The following is a 21,572-nucleotide window of genomic DNA, read 5'->3' as shown; positions in this document are numbered from 1 at the left end:
TTCATTTCAGTCCAACATCATTCTAGCATTCATTAATTTTGCAATATCTCTGTAAATAGTCTTTAAATTTCTTCCAGTCTTCTTCCACCGACTCTTCTCCCTGGTCTCGGATTCTGCCAGTCATTTCCGCCAATTCCATGTAGTCCATCACCTTCATCTGCCATTCTTCCAGAGTGGGTATGTCTTGTGTCTTCCAATACTTTGCAATAAGTATTCTTGCTGCTGTTGTAGCATACATAAAAAAGGTTCTATCCTTCTTTAACACTGATTGGCCAACCACGCCCAGGAGAAAGGCCTCTGGTTTCTTCAGGAAGGTATATTTAAATACCTTTTTCATTTCATTATATATCGTCTCCCAGAAAGCCTTAATCCTCGGGCATGTCCACCAAAGGTGAAAGAATGTGCCTTCAGTTTCTTTACATTTCCAACATTTATTATCGGGCACAATTCTCTTTAGTCTCCATCCAGGCAAGCAAGAAGCATCATCATAGTTCAAGGTTTAGCCAGGCAAAAACACTCCAGGAGTATGTGAAACAAGGTCAGTGAGTGGTGTGGTCTGTGAAGAGGGGGTATAGCTGTGGGGGGGGGGTAGTAGCCTGAGGAGAGTCCCAACGGTCAGTTAAAGAAGAATGGGGAGATGCATTTGGCCCCCAGGCCTGAAATCCCCCATACCTCCATACCTAATCTTGGTCATGTTTAAAGGCTCCAGGTGATCCAGGCACCCAGTTGTGCAGGTATTGCCTCCCAAACTTTGGGCAATGTTTTCCCTACACTGCACTGCCATACACCTGAAAAATGCATGTATCCCTTCTGGCTTGGGATAGAGCTAGGTTGACTCATTATACATATTTGAAGAGAAGATTGACCAATATATCCATCCCTAGTGATGAGCATAGGGATGCGGGTGGCGCTGTGGGTTAAACCACGGAGCCTAGGACCTGCCAATCAGAAGGTCAGTGGTTCGAATCCCTGTGACGGGGTGAGCTCCTGTTGCTCGGTCCCTGCTCCGGCCAACCTAGCAGTTTGAAAGCATGTTAAAGTGCAAGTAGATAAATAGGTACCGCTCTGGCGGGAAGGTAAACGGCGTTTCTGTGCGCTGTTCTGGTTCACCAGAAGCGGCTTGGTCATGCTGGCCACATGACCCGGAAGCTGTACGCCGGCTCCCTCAGCCTATAAAGCGAGATGAGAGCCGCAACCCCAGAGTCGGCCACGACTGGACCTAATGGTCAGGGGTCCCTTTACCTTTACCGATGAGCAGAAATGCATAGGTGAGTTATGTACTTATGGTGAGTTAGACTATTGGCAATGTATAATTCTTAAAATGGCTCTCCGTGGATTGAAGGAGGGGTCTTTCCTAGCCCTATCTGCAGATTCAGCCTGAGACTTTCTGCATGCAGGGAAAGTGCTCTACAACTCCCATGTTGAAAAGAGTGGTATATGCCAGGTGACTAAGTAGTTTTTGCATAAACGTATCATTCTGGACTTCCGGCAGATTCAAACTTGCACCTGGGACAAAGCTGAAATCAGTCTCCCCTCCTCCTCTTCAATGTGGGATCAGTCAAAATAGTAACATCCCTTTGTCTCAACAGGGCGACTGTGACAAAATCTGAGAACTCTTTCTCTACTTATACCTAGCTGTCTAAGCTGCCAATTAAGTGAAGGGTAAAATAAATGAAGGAGGGGAAAAAGAGTTGTAGATATTTCTGAAGTGTTGGCGAAACGGCTTTCATTTGTTTGAGTTCACCAGAGGGTGCTAAGCATGATTCAATACTTCAGCTCAAATGCCCTGTAAAATGGCCTCGTCATCTCCCTCCATTACAGACTGTGAAATGGAGTCCTAGATTTTCCTAAGCTACTCTTAAAATTGTTCCAATCTTCTTTAGGACATATGTCAAATAGCATATTCAACCTCTGCCCAGAGCAGTGGGAGATTGAACTCATTACATACAGTATTGCTATATCCTCTGATCCTTTTAAGGTATTCATAGCCAAATAGATCAAAAACTGAATGCACATTCTCTCTCTCTTGGTCTGATTTGATCCTTGACAGCAAACAGTTATATTATGTGGACTGCCAACTAACCAGGATTTCTGCTCTGTAGTCTAACCAGCTGAAATAAATATTATAATATTGAGTTGTGGGTGATGGAATCAGAATGCTTAATCAGAATGAGAGCAGGGGGTTCCCTCTCCTTTAATGAGACAGGATTCGAAGGGAACCCCCCCCCCACCTTAAGCAATATTATTGTTGTTTTAATCATGAAAAGCATGGCTATTAGGCTAGCAAAGAAAGAAGTTATATTACTTCTGCTTGGATAGCTCAGTTGGTTAGAGCATGATGCTGATAATGCCAAAGTTGCAGGTTTGATCCTTGTATGGGACAACTGCATATTCTTGCATTGCAGGGGATTGGACTAGATGATCTTCAGGGTCCCTTCCAACTCTGCAATTCTATTATTCTCCCAGGGCCTTTTAACTGGAGTTGCTGGGGACTGAACCTGGGACCTTCTGTTTGCTAAGCAGATGCTCTATCACTGAGCTATGGCCCCTTCCATAACCATGCCCCAAATTATTATTATTTCATTACATTTACACCCTACCATTCAAGGTGGGTTTATTCCATTTTATTCTCCAAACAACTCTATGTGTTAGATTGAGAATGTGTGACTGGACCCAAGTCACTTAATGAACACCATGACTGAGCATGTTCAAATCACCGTTGTTCTGGTTATAGTCTGACATTCCAACACAGCACACTGAGATAAATATTTTGTGCTCAGGGAACGCTATAGGCTTCTGGGAAACAGGATAGGGGGATACTGACAATTCTTGGGCTACAGATGTCCTATTCTCCACAAGGTTGGACCAACAAATATGGGCAATGTTCATGTTAACCGACACTATCTGAATCCCCAAAACAATGAAAAACTGGCCTTTGGAATTGCAGCTGCAATTTAAATACTTTCTTGTTTACACCCATCAAGTTGTGTTTTGTAAGTTTTATGATGGCAGTAACACTCTTTCATGAAGTATTTCAAACCCTCTATTCATGGGGTTAGGTCCATCTCTCATTTTGTAATGTGACGGTTGGGACACATTGTAAATAAAATGATTCTGATTTGTGTGATTTACACAGTATAATCTGGATTTTGCAAATTTGTCTTTCCCAGTGTCGATATGAATCATATCACAAGGTGAGTGTGTGTACATTTACAGCATTGCTACATTAAACTCACTGATACTGCAAGAAGATTCAGATGAATGAATGTGTTTGTCCCTGAGACATTCTGCTGATCAACTACTTCAGTTTAAAGCTCTCTAGCTGTCGGATTTGCTTCCCTGGTTTTCTGAAAACAAAAAGACACTCTGGAAAGAAACTTAAGGGGAAATAAACATTTAGAGAGAAAGAAAACAGTGAGATTTGACTGAATTTAATTATATATATGGAAGCTGCCAGATTAATAGAAATGGTATGTTCTTCTTGTTGTAGGGGAAGGGGGCATAGCTAAGAGGTACAGCATCTACCTTGCGTGCAGATTGTCTCTGGTCCAATCCCTGGCATCTCAATGAGTGGGTAGAAGAGAGCCCCTTCTCAAATCCTGGAGAGCTGCTACCAGTCGGTATAGATTATACTGAGCTAGGCAGATCAGTTGGTTTGACCTGGTCTAAGGTAGGGTTGAGGACGAGATGGTTAGACAGTGTTCTTGAAGCTACGAGCATGAGTTTGACCAAATTGCGGGAGGCAGTGGAAAACAGGAGTGCCTGGCGTGCTCTGGTCCATGGGGTCACGAAGAGTCGGACACGACTAAACAACTAAACAACAACCCTATCTAAGGCAGCTTCCGAGGAAACCCACAGATGACATCCAACGATGTCCTTTTGCAGCAGAATACACTTCTACTTCCTCTCCTCCCTCTGAAGCCCTCTGTTCAATGGCTTAGTTAGGAAGTCATGAAGAACTGATGGTTTGGTTGATTAGGCCTCCCCTGGGATTTCATACTCCTTCCTCTCTCCTTTTTTCTCCTCCCCTTCTTCGTATGCTTCAGTTCCCTCCCTCTGTCCCTAGTTTGCAATAAGGATAAGTAGGGATGGAGGAGGAGTGTGTTTTAAATGGATTTATATATGGAATGTGAAAGTTCTGACCTAATCTAGTTTGACTGCATAGGACTACCTCTTCCATTGTGTGCCTACTTAAGTCCAAACTGCTCATGCACCACTTTTTTTAAAAAAGTCCAATTTTGTGCAAAATTATAAACAAAAAATGCATTTTGTACATATAATATGTATGAAAAGTCAGCCCTGCTTTATTTCTGCTGCATAATATTATAAATTTTAATGCGTAAGTATTTTTACAGAGTTGTATGCATTGCTCTCTGCATCTGTTTATGTGAGGGTTACTGTAGGAAATTTGTATATGTACACAATATTATATGTATAATAATGGATACCATAGGCAAGAATTGTTCCTATTTTAAGCAGATCCAGTTAAAAAAAATTGAACTAGTGTTTTAAAGTTAAGAAGTGAAATGGAAACAAGGGAAAAAACAACCTGTGCTACAAGCTTAACATTGAGATTTTGAGCAAGGTCCTTCCCCAAGATATATTTTATCTTACTTGGGCAGACTATGCTTACTGCAAATCATAGCTCATCGCCAAACCTGAATTGGTAACCCAGCCCAAACTGCGTTTCAAGATTGCTTAAGACTGTGTATAGTTGTAAAATAATGACAATAGTATGGTATAATATACTTGGGAAGAAGAATGATCATGCTTAGTAGTCTTTGATTTCTCTATCTTAAAATTTAAAGAGTCAGTTTGGTGTAGTGCTTAGGGTGTTGAACTATGACCTGAGAGACCAGGGTTCAAATCCCCACTCAGCCATGAAGGTCAGTGGTTGACCTAAGGCCGGTCACTCCCTCTCAGTCTAACCTACCTCTCAGATTGCTCTTAGGATAAAATGGAGAGGAGGAAAACTACATATGCCTTCTTCAGCTTCTTGAAGGAAAGGTGGGATACAAATGCAATGAATCAAATCAAATCAAATGAACGTGAACATGAACATGAAAATTCCTATATACAGAAGACAATTCTGTGCATCTCAAAAATATAAATACCAACAAGGGAGACAAAGAATCAAGGGGATGTAAGGGGCCTTGCAAGAAATTCAGCATAGGAGCGTTCCTAACAGATGGCTGCCCAATGGGGAACCTCTATTGAGGGGTAGCCTTCCCCAAGTATTGTATTTCAAGGATACAAATATCTTAACTAAAACCCATCTCAACCTGTTAAGTTCACTTCTTCAGTACAAATGTTCAATTGGTGATCACATCAAAAATGTTATAATTACTTAAGAAATTAATTACTGTCGCTGCAGTGTTCAGGGACTTTGAGTATTCCCCAAACTAAGTAATGTGAATGCAAAAGGGAATCCAATCTAATTGCAAAGTCAAAACTGTTAAGATGTCAGGGCAACCATTCTATATACATCTGTTAATTTCCTATCTGCATTGCAAACATCAATTAATTAACACCAACCCTTGCAAGCATGCTCCAATTTTTGGCTTCAGTACTCAAACCATTTCCACTGAAGCAGGTCCACCAATTTAAGAGAGTTTCATCTTCAGCCAAAGAGTGTTAAAGGTTCAGTGTAAAAGCAAGTTAATGCAAATATCTAACACTTAATGTTGCAACCCAAATCCCAAACCCACTGTTCTGGGTGGGGTGGAAGTCTCCTTCCACTAAGCCCAAACAACTCTGCTATTCCCCACGTGTAGAATCATCACCCATCCAGGGTGGAGTTCCTTGTTTCACCTGCTGAAAGTGCAGATGGGTGGAAGTACCACCAAGGAGATTCCAAATGGCAGTATCCTATGGAAAGCCCCCAAATGAGACATTCATTGGCAGGGAGGTGCTGAGCTAGCTCGGGTTCCACTGGATCCCAGGCCTGACCCATTGCCATACCTTGATGGCACTGATCCTCATAGGGCCCTGATCACTCTGTCAGCTCCAGTATGGAACAGGCTTTTGCCTCCCTCCCTCCCTCCCTCCCCTTTTATCCCAGCTGGCATGAGTGGCATGGGTTCAGATGCAGTATTTGCTATGCTACACTTGCTGCTGCCTGACTAAGGTTATGTTTGCTGTGTTAGTCTGGTTTTCCCAAAAAGACCTATTGGGCCTATTATGCTTCATATTACCGACATTTTTTGCACCAAAATCTACTAGTATTTTTTTTTTTTAATGATGGGTTCAAGGTTCATTTAAGTTAGTGGGGAAGAAGAGAAATTCCTATAATTATTAAATAATTTGATTTTGCTTCCTCAATTTACTTCCTTGCAATTTCAGTGACTTGATTGCTCAAATTATCTTGTTATGTTGAAGTTTGCTAGCGAATAGTAGGAACTGAATTAAAATTTGGATGGTGAGGAAAAAAAGGTGTCGCTTTTGGGGGGCAGCCAAGTTAACTTTAAAGCATAAGCAAATATGTGAAGTAATTTGTCAACAAAACATGGGGGGGGGGGGGTTTCCCTGCTGGCTTTGAAGTTCATTCTTCATAGGGCAAAATTGTCCCAGAAACCCTAGTGAAGGATTTGCTTTATCAGCTCTGCAACTTTTACAGATCAATGATCATTTTATTAGTTATATAATGTAGACTGCTTTCTTGTAGAGAAGAATTCCCCATCATATATCCTTTGCTCTTAATTGATTCTTGCAGCACTGCAACCAAAAGCTAAATGGATAACTTTTACTACATCCCTTGTCTGCAGGAGAGAGGCTGGGTATTAGAGGAACATTATCTACTTGGTGTCTCAACGTTGCAGGAACCATGTGTCTGCAGCAGCAATAGTAGTTTATGTTCCAAAAATAAATAACTGGCACCAGCAATGGTGCATTCTGGGCCAGAATGACAGTTTTACCCCCCTGGTGGCAATGGCAAGATTCCAAGGGTTCCAGGCACTCACCCAGGGTCTGTGTTTCCTTTTGGAAATGTGGCACAGCCGAGACTGTGGTGTCTTTACGATATATGGTTTATGTGCACATATATACAACCTGAACATATGGTGGAGGTGTTCACAGTACAATGGTACCTCGGGTTACATATGCTTCAGGTTACATACTCTTCAGGTTACAGACTCCGCTAACCCAGAAATAGTGCTTCAGGTTAAGAACTTTGCTTCAGGATGAGAACAGAAATTGTGCTCTGGTGGGGCGGCGGCAGCAGGAGGCCCCATTAGCTAAAGTGGTGCTTCAGGTTAAGAACAGTTTCAGGTTAAGAACAGACCTCTGGAACGAATTAAGTACTTAACCCAAGGTACCACTGTATCAGCATTCCAATAGGGTCTTGCTTCCCCCGTAGGCACAGCCTAGGATTCAAGCAGAGATCCAACATCATGCTCTGCCTCTTCCTCTCTAGTGCGCATCACAGCTCTCAGCTTTGTTGTCCTAATAGCCTCTGTTGTCCTAATGGTCCTAAAGGAAACCTGGTTTAATTAGCTAATTAAAGCCTGGTTTAATTAGCTGTTAACACATGCTGATTTCAGAGGATTTAGAAGTGTCAGTGAAGGTAAATTTATTCAAAGAAACAAAACAGCTCAGGCCTGCTGAGCATAGCAGCTCCTCCCAGCAAATTTTGCCCCAATGAGGGACTTGAAGGTCCTTCTCCCCTGGGTCCTTCCCAAGTAATCTGAGATGGCGGGGTGGGGGAAGGAAAGCTGATCACAGCAGGAGGGGGAAAGCACCCTGGCTTTTTCAGCAGCCTTCCTAATCTCTGCCTCTAGTCTTCTGCTTCTGCCTCTGCCTCAGACTGCTCTCTGCCTCAGACTCCTCATGCTCACTAAACTATGTTACCACTTCTGACACCTCCTCCTCCCGGTCTTCTCCCTCTGACCACTCATTGTCATCCCACCACCAATCCCCTGGCTCTCGGCCTTCTTCCCCTGCAATCAGCCAGTCCATGACAGATGCTCAGTAAGGTGTGGTATAGCGGTTAGGGTGTTGGAAGAGAACCTCACTCACCCATGAAATGGACTGGGAGAACTTGGGATAATGGCTAGGGTTGTATTCAACAAACCTTTACTCAGAGTAGCCTCATTGACATTAATGGTCCTTTTTTAGTCATGGTCATTAATTTCAATAGGACTGCTCTGAGTAAACATCAGTTGTATACAACCCACTGCCTCTCTTAGCTTCATCTAGAGATAAAATGGGGAAGATGAGAATCCTGTATACCACCTTGAGTTCCTTATAGGAAGAATAAGTAAATGATTGGTGGCACTGTTGCCAAATTAATGAAATGTTTAAAGAGGACTTAAAGAAGAAGTGATTAGGTTATACTAAGTTGAAATTTGAAATGGAAATTTTAAATAATAATTTTAAAACATTGTCTAAAATGTATAAATTGCTGTTGGAATGGCATTTGAAAGACGAAGAGGTTAAGTCGGTTATAATACATTGGGCCAAAGATTTTGGTTATAATATAGAGTTAAAAGACTGAGAGAAATTGTGGAAAGAAGGAATAAAATTTACTGTATGCAATACCTTGAAAGAAAATATGATGAAAATGATGTACAGATGGAATATTACACCAGTGAAATTAGCAAAAATGTATAAAATAAGTAACAAATGTTGGAAATGTAAGGAAAAAGATGGTACTTTTTATCATCAGTGGTGGGAATGTAAAAAGGTGGAAGGTTTCTGGGAAATGATTTACAATGAGATGAAAAAGATGTTGAAATATACATTTATAAAAAAGCCAGAAGCATTTTTACTTGGGATTGTAGGTATGGACATTAATAGGCAAGATAAAAAACTGTTTTTATATGCGACAATGGCAGCAAGAGTATTATTGACACAGAAGTGGAAGCAGGAAGAATTGCCAATGAAAGACGAATGGCAGATGAAATTAATGGACTACGCAGAATTGGATAAGATGACAGGAAGAATTTGAAACCAGCAGGACCAGAAATTCTTGAAGGATTGGAGTAAATTTGCGGGTTATTTTAAAAACAATTGTAATCAGCTGACTATGCTTGTAGGACTACAAGAAGTTTTGTAAGGAGAAATATATGAAATATTACAGGGGAAAAATTAGGAGAATGGACTTTAAAGTATGGATTATTAAAAGTAATTGTTAAGACTAGGAAATGCAAGACTAAGAGAGGAAGGTCGAAAATCACTAGACATGGTTGATGGAAGTCTTAGGCATATAGCCAAAATGTAGTATAAGATGAGAGATGTTATGTTTTATTTGGAAAATATATATATAAACCTATTAAAATATTATTATTTTAAAAAAGAGTTCCTTATAAGAAAGTTGGGATATAAATGTTTTAATAATGACAGCTGCTTCCACTATGGGGAAATGAAGAGTTAAAATATGACTTTCTGTTGGATTTTCCTCATAAATAAAGCAATATAATAAACTAAAGAACTGATAAGTCTGAAAAGAGGGACATCCAAAGAGAACCACCATTACAGTTGCTATTTTTTAAAATCCAGCTTAGGTAATTGAATCTATTTTTTTTAATGAATTCCCAGTGGCTCCTTTTATTGATTCCTCTGTATGAATAACTGAATAATAACATTTTTTTTCCTGGTGCTTAAATTGCTGTAGAATTTGTATCCTACGCAGACACACCTAAACAGCAATTCCAATAATTGCTTTTTTGCCAATGATCATACAATTTGCGTATTTATGCTGCGTTTTAATAAAGCAGGAAGAAAACAGTTGGCAATTAATGTATAGATGGCACAGGAGTGGTTTTTTTTAAAAGAACTACATTCTATTCATATTATGACAAAACCACATTCAAATATATAGTTATCTTTGTCAATGTCCCAAAATTCACAAAAAGCAAATGCATGAGGTGCATTAGTAATTTGAACTTTGCTGTAACTGTATAGCAATTTAATGTATCATAACAGGGATCTATAGTGTTAAGCAAGGATAGCCAATGCGAGCACTTGAGATGATGTTGGACTACAGCATCCCCAGTCAGGGATGACAGGTGTCGTGGGACAGCAGCATCTGGAGGGCACTGCATTGGCTACCCCTGCCGAAAAGCACTCAGGATTTTGTGGTGGTGATGAAGGCTCTAGCCAGTGGTGACTGGTGTTTGCTGGGGCTGCTGGGGTGGACCAGCAAGTGGAGACAAAGCCAACAACAAGTGGAACAAACTAGCTATTGTCTTGTCCCTATCCTCTTCCCTGATTAGTTCTACAAAGGCAACTCAGAGACTAAGGATGAGGAAGCTGACAGACAGTGGCAACCTCTGGACAGGTTGTAAGTAAGAAGGCAGACAGGTAGGGGCAGGCTGAGGTTGTTGGGGAGACAACTATCAATGTCTCTTGCAATAACTGGAGAAGTGTTATGATAGTATAAATGAGTTCCTTCGCATTAAGAGAGGAACTGAAGCCAGTGTCACCAGAACTACTTATTACAGCCATTTTGGACTGCCTCATATACTAGAAATGTAAAACATTTTTGCCTACTATGGAGAAAATGAATGGATGAATTGGTCAATATATGGTCCATGCCGCTTTCCCATGTGTTCATTCATAAATTTGTTCTGTTCTGTTCTTTTCCAGCGTTAATGTGATTTTAAATAAATGCTTATTTTTTTTTAAAAAAATCTGCATCAAAAGTATTTACATACATATTTTGGAGTGTGTTCCCCCACCCTTTTAAGTACGTTTGGATATTTATTTATTTATTTATTGCACTAAGAACTGTGTCACAAGATCTGGAGCAGCATAAAATCTGACAGGCAGCTATGTTTCAATGCTCACATTAGCCTAGCAGGCAGGGGATCAGGTCAGTTCATATCACGATTCGCAAATACTGAATTCCTCAAGCTTCCCTACTAAGAACTACAGGCCAACAGCACTCCATGTATTGTTAGAAGTGACATTTTACTCTGACATGAGCCCATTGTTATAATTACGACCTATTGCTGAATGGCTCGTTTTGCCTAGGATATGTCAACATGAGAGCAAGGCATAAAAGGAAATAAGATGAGTACACATTTTTAATTTTTTTTTGCAAGGCTGGGCTGACATTAGGAGTGGGGGGTCTCAGAGCCAGACTTCTCATCTGTTTCCCTTTCTTTGCTGCTGTTACCTGCAGTGACTTCAGTGCTCATTGTCGTGTGCAGAGTCTCCATTTCTGCCTCTAGAATAACAATCTGTACATTGGGAGTTGCTTTATGCCAGGTCAAACCATTGGTCACTTTTGGCTCAGTATTGTCTACATTGGCTAGCACTGGCTCTGCCACTGCCAGCTCAATGGTCCATCTAGTTCAGTACTGTCTACACCGACTGACAGCATCTCTCTAGGTTTTCAGGCAGGGAGTGCCTCCCATCTCTAACTGGAGACGCCAGGGATTGAACCTGGGACCTTCTAAGCAAAAAGCAGATGCTCTGCCGCAGAATCATAGCCCATCTGGGAGCTGCAGTTTGTTAGAGGTGCTGAGAGTTGTTTCCCTGTCCCAGAGATAAAATTCCTAGAGTTCCCTGAGAAGATGGATTGATTATTAAACCACTCTGAGGTCTCCTCTTAGCATGCTTAATGAATGAGAGCTCCCACGATTCATTGAGGAACATCAAGACTGTTTAAACTGGTAACATACTGCTTTAAACGTATGGTGTGAATGTGGCCCTGGTGGTGCTGGGCAGAGAGATATTTGGTAAGAGAGCCACTGCTGGTTGGTACAGTGGTACCTCGGGTTACAAACTCTGCTAACCCGGAAGTAGTACCTTGGGTTGATAACTTTGCCCCAGGATGAGAACGGAAATTGTATGGCGTCAGTGGGAGGCCCCATTAGCGAAAGCGCACCTCAGGTTAAGAATGGTTTCGGGTTAAGAACAGACCTCAGGAATTAATTAAGTTTGTAACCCGAGGTACCACTGTATAAGCAATGCTGCATTTAGGATCAGTATAGGACCAATGATCTGACTCAGTGTCATCTGAGTCTTGTGTTCTTAAATGTGACATTGATGGATGCATTTGTTTATTCATGTGTCTATCCCATTCACATGTAATGCCTAGCCAAGAAAGAGGGCAATCTTCTTCCCTGAAGAAAAAGGGAAGGGTGATTGGAACTGAACCCTCCGCTTCATCTAAACATGTCTTTCATCCCAGATAGAGAAGGATAGAGCTGTGCATAAATCATTTCTCCTATTCCTGGATTGATAATGTTTCTATTTTTCCAAAAACAAGACAAAACAAAAAACCTGCCCGAAAACATACAATCATAGAATCTTTGAGTTGGAATGGACCCCAACAGTCATCTAGTCCAACCCCCTGCAGTGCAGGAATCTCAGCTAAAGAATCCATGACAGATGGCCATCCAACCTCTGCTCAGAAACCTCCAAGGAGGGAGAGTCCACCACCTCCTTGTGTGAATCCGTTCCACTGCTGAACAACTCTTATTCTTAGAAAGTTTTTCCTTATGTTTAGTCGGACTCTTTCTTGCAACTTGAAGTCATTGGTTCAAGTCCTACCCTCCAGAGCAGGAGAAAACAAGCATGCTTCCTCCTCCATGTGACAGCCCTTAAGATATTTGAAGATGGCTGTCATATCTCATCTCATTCTCTTCTTTTCCAGGCTAAACATACCCAGCTCCTCTAACTGCTCCTAATAAGGCTTGGTTTCCAGACCCATGATCATCTTGGTTGCTCTCCTCTGCACACATTCCAGCTTGTCAACATCCTTCTTAAATTGTGGTGCCCAGAATTGGACACAGTATTCCAAGTGTGGTCTGACTAAGGCAGAATAGAGTGGTACTATGAATTAATTAGGGATGTAGGTGGCGCTGTGGGTTAAACCTCAGAGCCTAGGGCTTGCTGATCAGAAGGTCAGCGGTTCGAATCCCCGTGACACGGTGAGCTCCCATTGCTCGGTCCCTGCTCCTGCCAACCTAGTAGTTCAAAAGCACATCAAAGTGCAAGTAGATAAATAGGTACCACTCTGGCGGGAAGGTAAATAGCGTTTCTGTGCATTGCTCTGCTTCACCAGAAGCGGCTTAGTCATGCTGGCCACATGACCCAGAAGCTGTACGCTGGCTCCCTTGGCCAGTAAAGCAAGATGAGCTCCGCAACCCCAGAGTCGGCCATGACTGGACCTAATGGTCGGGGATCCCTTTACCTTTATGAATTAACTAAAAAGTATTTAAATGTGTAGATCACTTTCATCCAAGTCCAGGTCACTTTTAGTAAAATGGCAGAGGGTCGTGAGGGCCTATTCTTTCTTCCTTTGTACTGTGTCTTTCAGGTTTTAAGTCAAATATTGTCACACATCTCTCTCTCTTTCTCTGTGTATATATTATGTACAGATTGTTATTCTAGAGGCAGAAAAAGCTCAACAACTTTTGGGGTGCTTTTATATCTACCTTCATCTGAAGATGTAGTAGTTGCTTGGGAGAGCTCAGTCAACAAAGCATGAGACTCTTAATTCCAGGGTTGTGGGTCTGAGCCCCACCTTAAGTAAAATATTCCTGCATTACAAGGGGTTGGATTGGGTGACTCTCATGGCCCTTCCAGCTCTGTGATTCTGTGATCACAGGGTGGTTCCCAATATAAAAATACAAAACAAAAACACAAAATAAAATAATAATAAAACAAAAACAAAACAATAACACCCCTCCCACAGACATATCATGTTAGTGGTGTGGGTTCTGTGCTGGCTGCCTATTAGCTATTGACCCAGTTTTAAGGTCCTGCTACTTACATAGAAAGCCCAAAATAACTCTTGACCAGGTTACCTGAAAAACTGTCTTCTGCTATCTGGTAAGGCCACTACAATCAGCTGATGGAACCTAATTAGTTTTGCCAAGGCCTGATCATTATCAGCTTGTGGTAACATAGAGAAGGGATCTTTCACTGATGGCAGCTAGTCTTGTTGAACACCCTCCCTACTGGAAAATGAGAGGCCCTAAGTTGGCATTTGGCTGGCTCCTATAGACCTGTTTAGGCAAGAATTCCCCTGAACTTCTGGTTATACTGTTTTAACCCCCCCCCCAACTGTTTAATTCTTATGTCTTTTAACTGTCTGTCTTTTAATTAAGGATGTTTTATATGATCTCAGTGCTATAAAAAGGGGTGTCAAAACTCACCATGATGAACTTCTCCCTTGCTCTCTTAGAATGGCAATGGCATCCACCTGAGAGGTGCTAGAACTGAGTTCTGGCTGGAAAAAAAAGCCCTAAATGATCTTATAAGTTGTAAACTGCTTAGGAGCCATTTTGGCAGGTAATCAATATCTGAGGAGGATGATATGTGCAGCCCACAGCTGGCATCAGTGATGGACCCTGAAGCAGCACTGTGGCATCAACAGAGGACGAGGGAAGCTGTGTGCTGCTGCTGGTGTGACAGATCCCAGGTGACTGCTTCCCACCTCTGCTTCAGCCATTTAACAGAGAACTTCAAGAGGAAAACCATTTTGGTGCCCATTTAGGAATAAATGAATAGTGTGAATCTCAAGGGAATGTTGGGGGACTGCCAAGTCTGAATGTTATTTTGATGCCTGATATGAAAACCACCAACTCAGCCTAGCTTTGCATGCTTGAGTTCTAACTGAGATAGTAACCAAGGTATTCAATGCCTTCATCAAGGCAAGGGGAGAGAGAAGGATTTGAAATATGAGACTGGAGGAAGCAACAGATGCACATCTATTTGCTTACCTGCATTGTTATTAAGAAGATTGGATTTTATCAGAGAAGGGAAATTAATGAATGAATTAAATCAGCATAACTATTGAGTTTTGATCTAGCCTTGTATTTGACCTTTTGATCCTGCTTGTTTTATACAAGAAGAAAATGTTTTAAAATAAAAGGCTAAAGTAAATAGAACAGCCCCCATTATTCTTTTCCTGGGCAATGCTATTTATTTCTGTTCTACTCACTTGAGATTATAGCTTCCTGACTAGTGAAACTGGTAGCTGTTTGAAAGCACATCAAAGTGCAAGTAGATAAATAGGTACCGCTGTGGCGGGAAGGTAAACAGCATTTCCATGCGCTGCTCTGGTTCTCCAGAAGCGGCTTAGTCAAGCTGGCCACATGGCCCGGAAGCTGTACACCGGCTCCCTCAGCCAATAAAGCGAGATGAGCGCCGAAACCCCAGAGTCGGCCATGACTGGACCTAATGGTCAGGGGTCCCTTTACCTTTATAAAATAAGTAACAAATGTTGGAAATGTAAGGGAAAAGAAGGTACTTTTTATCATCTGTGGTGGGAATGTAAAAAGGTGAAAGGTTTCTGGGAAATGATTTATAACGAGATGAAAAAGATGTTCAAATACATTGGTATCTTGGGATGCAAACTGGATCCGTTCCGGAGCCCCATTCACATCCCAAACAGAACATAAGATGCGACAGCGTTTCGCTGCTTCCGTGCATGCGCGTGACGTCATTTTGACCATCTGTGTATGCGCGAGCGGCGAAACCAGGAAGTAATGCACTCTGTTACTTCCGGGTCGCCATGGAGCGCAACCCGGAAATACTTATTTAATACTGTTAATGCTGCATACTCCCCAACATCTAGGAAAATGTTGTCACTCAGGTAGGAGGTCTTGGCCTTTCACACTGGCCCTGTGGGCGTATAAATGTGCTTGCCTCCATCATGTGTCATTTGGCCTTAGATCAACACAACATGATTAAATCAAGGAATGCAATTTTAAAGTTAAATGTTCACTAGCTCAGATGTTCATCAGAGTTTTATGTCTTTGGTCTATCATTCAGTCTGTATCTATGCAGTCCATGTTCCCATTCTTAAGCAAGCTTAGTTTAAAAGGAAGAACATTTGAGTTCTTAGGCACACTTAGTTAAGGAAATTTTACTTTCCCATCTCTCTGTATCTTGATTCCAGGTCCAGTCAGGTGAAGCGGCAGAAACCTTCCTTTCCATTCCAATACCCATGCCTAATCTCTCCTCAGCAGGGACTTTAATTTTAAATTTGGTATAAGAACTAGTTCAAGATTAGAGGAAACTGTATATTCAGTTAGGCTGAATGTGTAAAGTAAAATGGAATTTACAATGTGGTCTTACTTTTCCCTTAAGCACAATTATGAGACCAATGAACCAGCATTTTCATAGAAGGCTTCAAGTGTGTGCTTATTGATTTATTTCAATATGCCACATTTCAAAACAAATGTTTTTTCAAGGCCTTTTAAAGTCAGTATCATAAAAACCCTTTAAAACAGTATCTGTAAATATTCTCCACTAGCTGAGGACTGAAGTTCAGTGGTAGAGCATCTGCTTTGTGTACAGAAAGTCCCAGGTTCAATCCCCAGCAGCTCCAGCTAGGGCTAGGAGAGGCACCTGTCTGAAACGCTGGAGAGCTCCTGGCAAACAGTGTAGGAAGGACTGAGCTAAATGGACCAATGGCCTGATCTGGTATAAGGCAGCTTCCAAGATTCCTATGCAACCATCTTTAAAGTATATTTAATAAACATCTCATGCAGTATGCTTCCTTGCCAGGCTTGGATCTCTATTGCCTGCTTAATCTCTATTGGCATAGTGTTCCACAATACTAGCCCAATGAAACTTAAGGCTTTATTTCTTGGTGTTATCAAATGAGTCTCGCCAACTTGGGTAACACCAGTGGTGCTTCTGCAGACGATCTCTGATCGAGCTGGGATATAAGGGCTGAGGCAATCTCTGAGCTACCCTGGACCTAAGTTGTACAAGGCTTTGTAATTAATACAAGGATCTTGAGCTTGACTCGGTGGAAGATGGGAAGCCATTAAAGGTAAAGTTACCCCTGTCCGTACGGGCCAGTCTTGCCAGACTCTAGGGTTGTGCGCCCATCTCACTTAAGAGGCCGTGGGCCAGCGCTGTCCGGAGACACTTCCAGGTCACGTGGCCAGCGTGACAAAGCTGCATCTGGCGAGCCAGAGCCACACACGGAAACGCCGTTTACCTTCTCGCCAGTAATCGGTCCCTATTTATCTACTTGCACCCGGGGGTGCTTTCGAACTGCTAGGTTGGCAGGCGCTGGGACCGAGCAGCGGGAGCGCACCCCGCCGCGGGGATTCGAACCGCCGACCTTTCGATCAGCAAGCCCTAGGCGCTGAGGCTTTTACCCACAGCGCCACCCGCGTCCCTGGGAAGCCATTACACCTGTTTTAATCATGGTGTCACATGTTGTCAGCCAGTCTGGCCACTGCATTCTGCTGCATCTTCCATAGAGATTTGCTCTTTTTCAGACCATCTCTGCCCATTGTTTTTGTTGTTTGGGGGAATACATTTCCTTTACATCTATTTTGTTTTATTGCAATAGTTATTTGTGTTTCCAATTCTTGCTGTTATCTCATGAGATGTTATTCCACCCAGTTTTCTGTCCTATGTAGTTGAATTATTGCCCTTTCCTCTGTGCACCTTGCTCTTGGCTTGCACTTCAGTTTTCTCTATTTCTACCTTCTTTCCTCACATCTGGACATTCCTTTACATCGGTACTGCACAATGCAACTAATTGGTTTTGACAACTATACCTGTAAGGTGAACAGCCATTCTTACCATTTGACAGATGAGTAAAACTAAGGAACAAAGATTATGCATCTTAACAAGACCACTGAGGAATTTGCTGCTGGTAGCCAAACACAGTGATTCTTAACACATTAGAGTTCCTCACTGGTATCTCTCCCTTCATTACTGTGGCTTAGCAAAGGAAAGTAGGGCTGACAAAGAATGCCAAATGCACTGTGCTGCTCACAACAGCTTTCTCCAATTTTCCAATGCTCTTAGCTGTTTTGAGAAGGCTAATTAGGTCCCACCAACACCACACCAAATGAACAAAACTGCACCTTAAGAACACTCCAGGAATTCAACTTGGAAACCAACAAGGAAAAAATAGCTAACTGGAAACATTTGCTTATTATTTTCAGGCAAAAAAACTAGTAGAAAATGTAAATTGATCTTGTTGCTAATAGAGGTTAAAGCTCAGCGAACAATGGAGAAACCAAAGTATAGTCTTAATGAAGTTTAAAAACTGGTTGCATAAGGTCCAGTTTGATCTGTAAAGCATTTTTGCACTTTTGTATGAGGCTTATATTTCCCAGGAAAACCAGACTCTCTAAGGGGGTGGGGGTGGGGGTGGAGTTTCTTAGCTTTCCATTTTTAGAGAAACAAATTCATCTGAGATCAGCAGTGGAACAGGATTGGGATATCATAAAGCAGGGGCTGGTGAACCTTTCTAGCCCAGCAGACCAAATTGTTATCCCCATACTGCTAAGGGCCACCTTTGGCAGGTGAACAGAGCCACTCGTCTGTCAATCACTTTTATATTTTTATTTACTTATTAAAACATGTTTATTCAAAAGTTACACTTCAGCTTTGTCCACAGTTTGTCCTTTCTCACAGTTACACAGATTTTAAAAGCTTTACCTTTTCCCCCTTGAACTTTTTATCCACTCATGTTCACCCTTCCAAAACCTCTCAACGTTCCCCATTGCATTTTGTACATGGCTATAAACCACTCTGGGACCATGTTGACATGATGAAGGGTGCTCTACAAATTTGGTGGAACCAAAGTACAAAAGAGCAGTTTTGTTGTCAAGTTTTAACATTTTACCCTCAAAGACCCTGAAGGACAGATTAAGGGCTCGTTGACACTTCCTCTTGTCCTGTGCCTCGAATATTATGTTCTGCACAACATTATGTGCTGCACAATTAGACTCCCTCGTCTCATGTAAAAATGAGAGTTCGTCATCAGCTGGCCGGCATAGCTCAGTATCTTTTGTTGAGAGCTGAAATTGGAATGGAATGAAATCTAGCTTCACGTATGTGAAGAGAAAGGAGGCTGTAAATTTGAAGGGAGTTCTTAGTCTCTGGAGACCGAACTGGAATTAATTATTCTAGCGCACTAATTTTTATTAAAGTTAAGATCTTTTTATGTACCTTCTTCAATTCTGGAGAAGTGAAGGGCCCCATATGATAAGCCCACAATTTTCTCAGGGGTGTAATGCTCAGTTGATCCTTATGCCCTCGTTTCCAATGGCCCATTAAAAGGCCATTCGAGAAGGGGGGTGGAATCATTTTTGTCCAGAGTTTAATGGAATACATTTTCCTCTGTTGTGAACAAACTGCCCTCTGGCACAAGAACCTCAAAAATATTTGGCAACAGCCCTTCTGAAACCCATCTGTTTTTGAAATTAATTTCTTGGTAATGGATACATTATATTTACATATTTGGTTTTTATTTCTCAGTATCTAATTTAGGGAGGGAATAGTCTCTTAGGTAATTCATATAAAGCTCTCGACAGAGCCTTATATTTTTTAAAAACAGAGCAATCTAGAAAGCATGCTAGTCTGTGTTAGACCTTTAGCACTAGAAATCTTTCAACTGAAGGTCAGCATTAAACCAACCAACCAACCAACCAACCAACCAACCAACCAACCAACCAACTTCTGTTATCAAACACTGCTGGGGATCCTGGAAAGCTGTCACTGTCATTAAATCCCTGCCCCCATTTCAACCTTTTTTCTTTCTTTCTTTTTTGTAGTAGTTTGGGAGTTAAGTTCACATAGCACCAAACTATTTGTACTATTTCAATGGTGGGGAATCTTTAGGTCCAGGTACCAAATGCATGTTCAACTCTTGTGACTCCCCGAAGAGAACACCTCAGCTGTCCTGCTCAACACCCTACTTTTGGCCTTATATTGGCTGAAATGTATCATTGAACTGTGATAATTCCTATTCTGCACCTTCTTACACCTCTAATTCTGAGTAATGGAAAAGCCCTCATCCAATCCACCCCCCAGTAGGAAAGGCTATGCTTGAGAAGGCAGCACGGTTGCACAAACAGAATACATTTCATTGCCTCTTCCAATATTAATGAAGGGAGCGCACGCACGCACGCACGCACACACACACTGCCTTTGAAGAAGCATAAATGTTTAGGATAGTGACAAGCAGGTGTTTCCACAGTATCCAGTAGAACAGAAAAATACAAAACTGAACAGCAGTTAAGATGTCACCCAGTGCTCTAAGTGGACAAGTGCAAGGCAGCAGTTCTGGCAAAAGGAAGAAAATGTATTTTGTGCTCTTGAATGCAGTGATAGGTCTTGATATTTAATTTATTTTCTGGATGCTTTAGAGAAAGGTTCACACATCATTACGGACAGCTCAATGCCAACATCTCAGTTTTTATACTGATGGTCAAGCAAATGGAATATACTGTCATGTAGGCTTCATAAGGGGAATGGCAATGAGTAGACTGCTCAGCTATTTGTTTGTTTCTTTGAGGTGGCTTATTGCAGTAGATGCCAAACATTGTCTCTACATACTATCAGTGGCTCTCCATGGTTTCAAACAGTGGCTCTCCATGGTTTCATACAGGGGTCTTTCTCAGCCATACCTGGAGATGACAAGAATGCAAAGCAGACGCTGTAATGCTGAGCTATGGCCCCCATTGCATCCTCTATTCATTTTCTGTCAGGGGCTGTCGCGTTCAAGGGAGCTTCCCGTTGCTGATTTCCTCCCACAAATGAAGTTCTGGGAGTGGGAGGCTTGTGCATGCCTGATGGTATACTGTATGGTATTGTACTTTAGTGTGATTGTAATATCTCCCATGAGGAGATAAGAAGAGGGTCCTTCCTGGATCAGAACCTTAACCAAAGAAATATTACCACCTGAGCTAAAGGATAAGACAGCATTCTCAGTCCCACCACCCTTCCATGTGCAGCTGTCAGCTGGCTGGCAACTGAATATTCAATTCTGACAACAGCACAGCATCATCCAGTGCAGATGTGGGCAGCAGTCTAGTTTAGGGGGTGCATGACACACCTCTGAAACACATTATTCTAATCTCTGGCAAAGAGGAATGTGCTGGGAAATTAGGGAGGGGACTGCCACTGCTACTCCACCTGACCCCGGCATCATAGCCAGCCCTCAGAACATAAATCCATCTAGTCCAAAATCCCCATTTCTCCAGGTGACTAAGGCATGCTTCATACATATTTGAACTTTTAAATCTGTGATAGGGATTTTTTATTATTATTATTATTATTATTATTATTATTATTATTACTCACCTTTGCAGTGAAAAGACCAGAGATAACAACATTACATGGTTTATAGGGTGGCCAGAAGCACAGGTTGCACACAATACTAGTCCTACTCAGAGTAGACTCATCAAAATTAACAGGCATGGCTAACTTAGGCCCATTAATTTCAATGGGTCTGAGTAAGACTTACTTGGACCCCCATGCTTTTGAAATCCCACTGAGCTCAACAGGGGGTTCTCTTCAGAAAATGTGCATATGATTGCAAACTTAATGTGCAATCCTATGCATGATTACTCAGAAGAAATACACATTGCATTCAGTGAAGTTTGCTCTCCAGAAAGTAAGGAATACACACTTACCTGGGAATAATCAGCACTGAACATGGCGGGGCTTACTTCTGTGTAAACATGCATAGGCTTGCGCTGTCAAGCTGTCATCATCCATCTGTTAAGTTTGTTTTTAGCCCATATTCATAAGCTCTAGTTATAGCAGTGGTGTGTGTCTTTTGAGCACCTATGCAAATGAACCATATTTATCCCATCCCAGCTCTTCTCTATGCACTCACTCTAGCACATATA

This window comes from Podarcis muralis, chromosome Z, assembly GCF_964188315.1.
Source record: "Podarcis muralis chromosome Z, rPodMur119.hap1.1, whole genome shotgun sequence".
Taxonomy (NCBI): domain Eukaryota; kingdom Metazoa; phylum Chordata; class Lepidosauria; order Squamata; family Lacertidae; genus Podarcis; species Podarcis muralis.
This window is presented reverse-complemented; position numbering follows the sequence as displayed.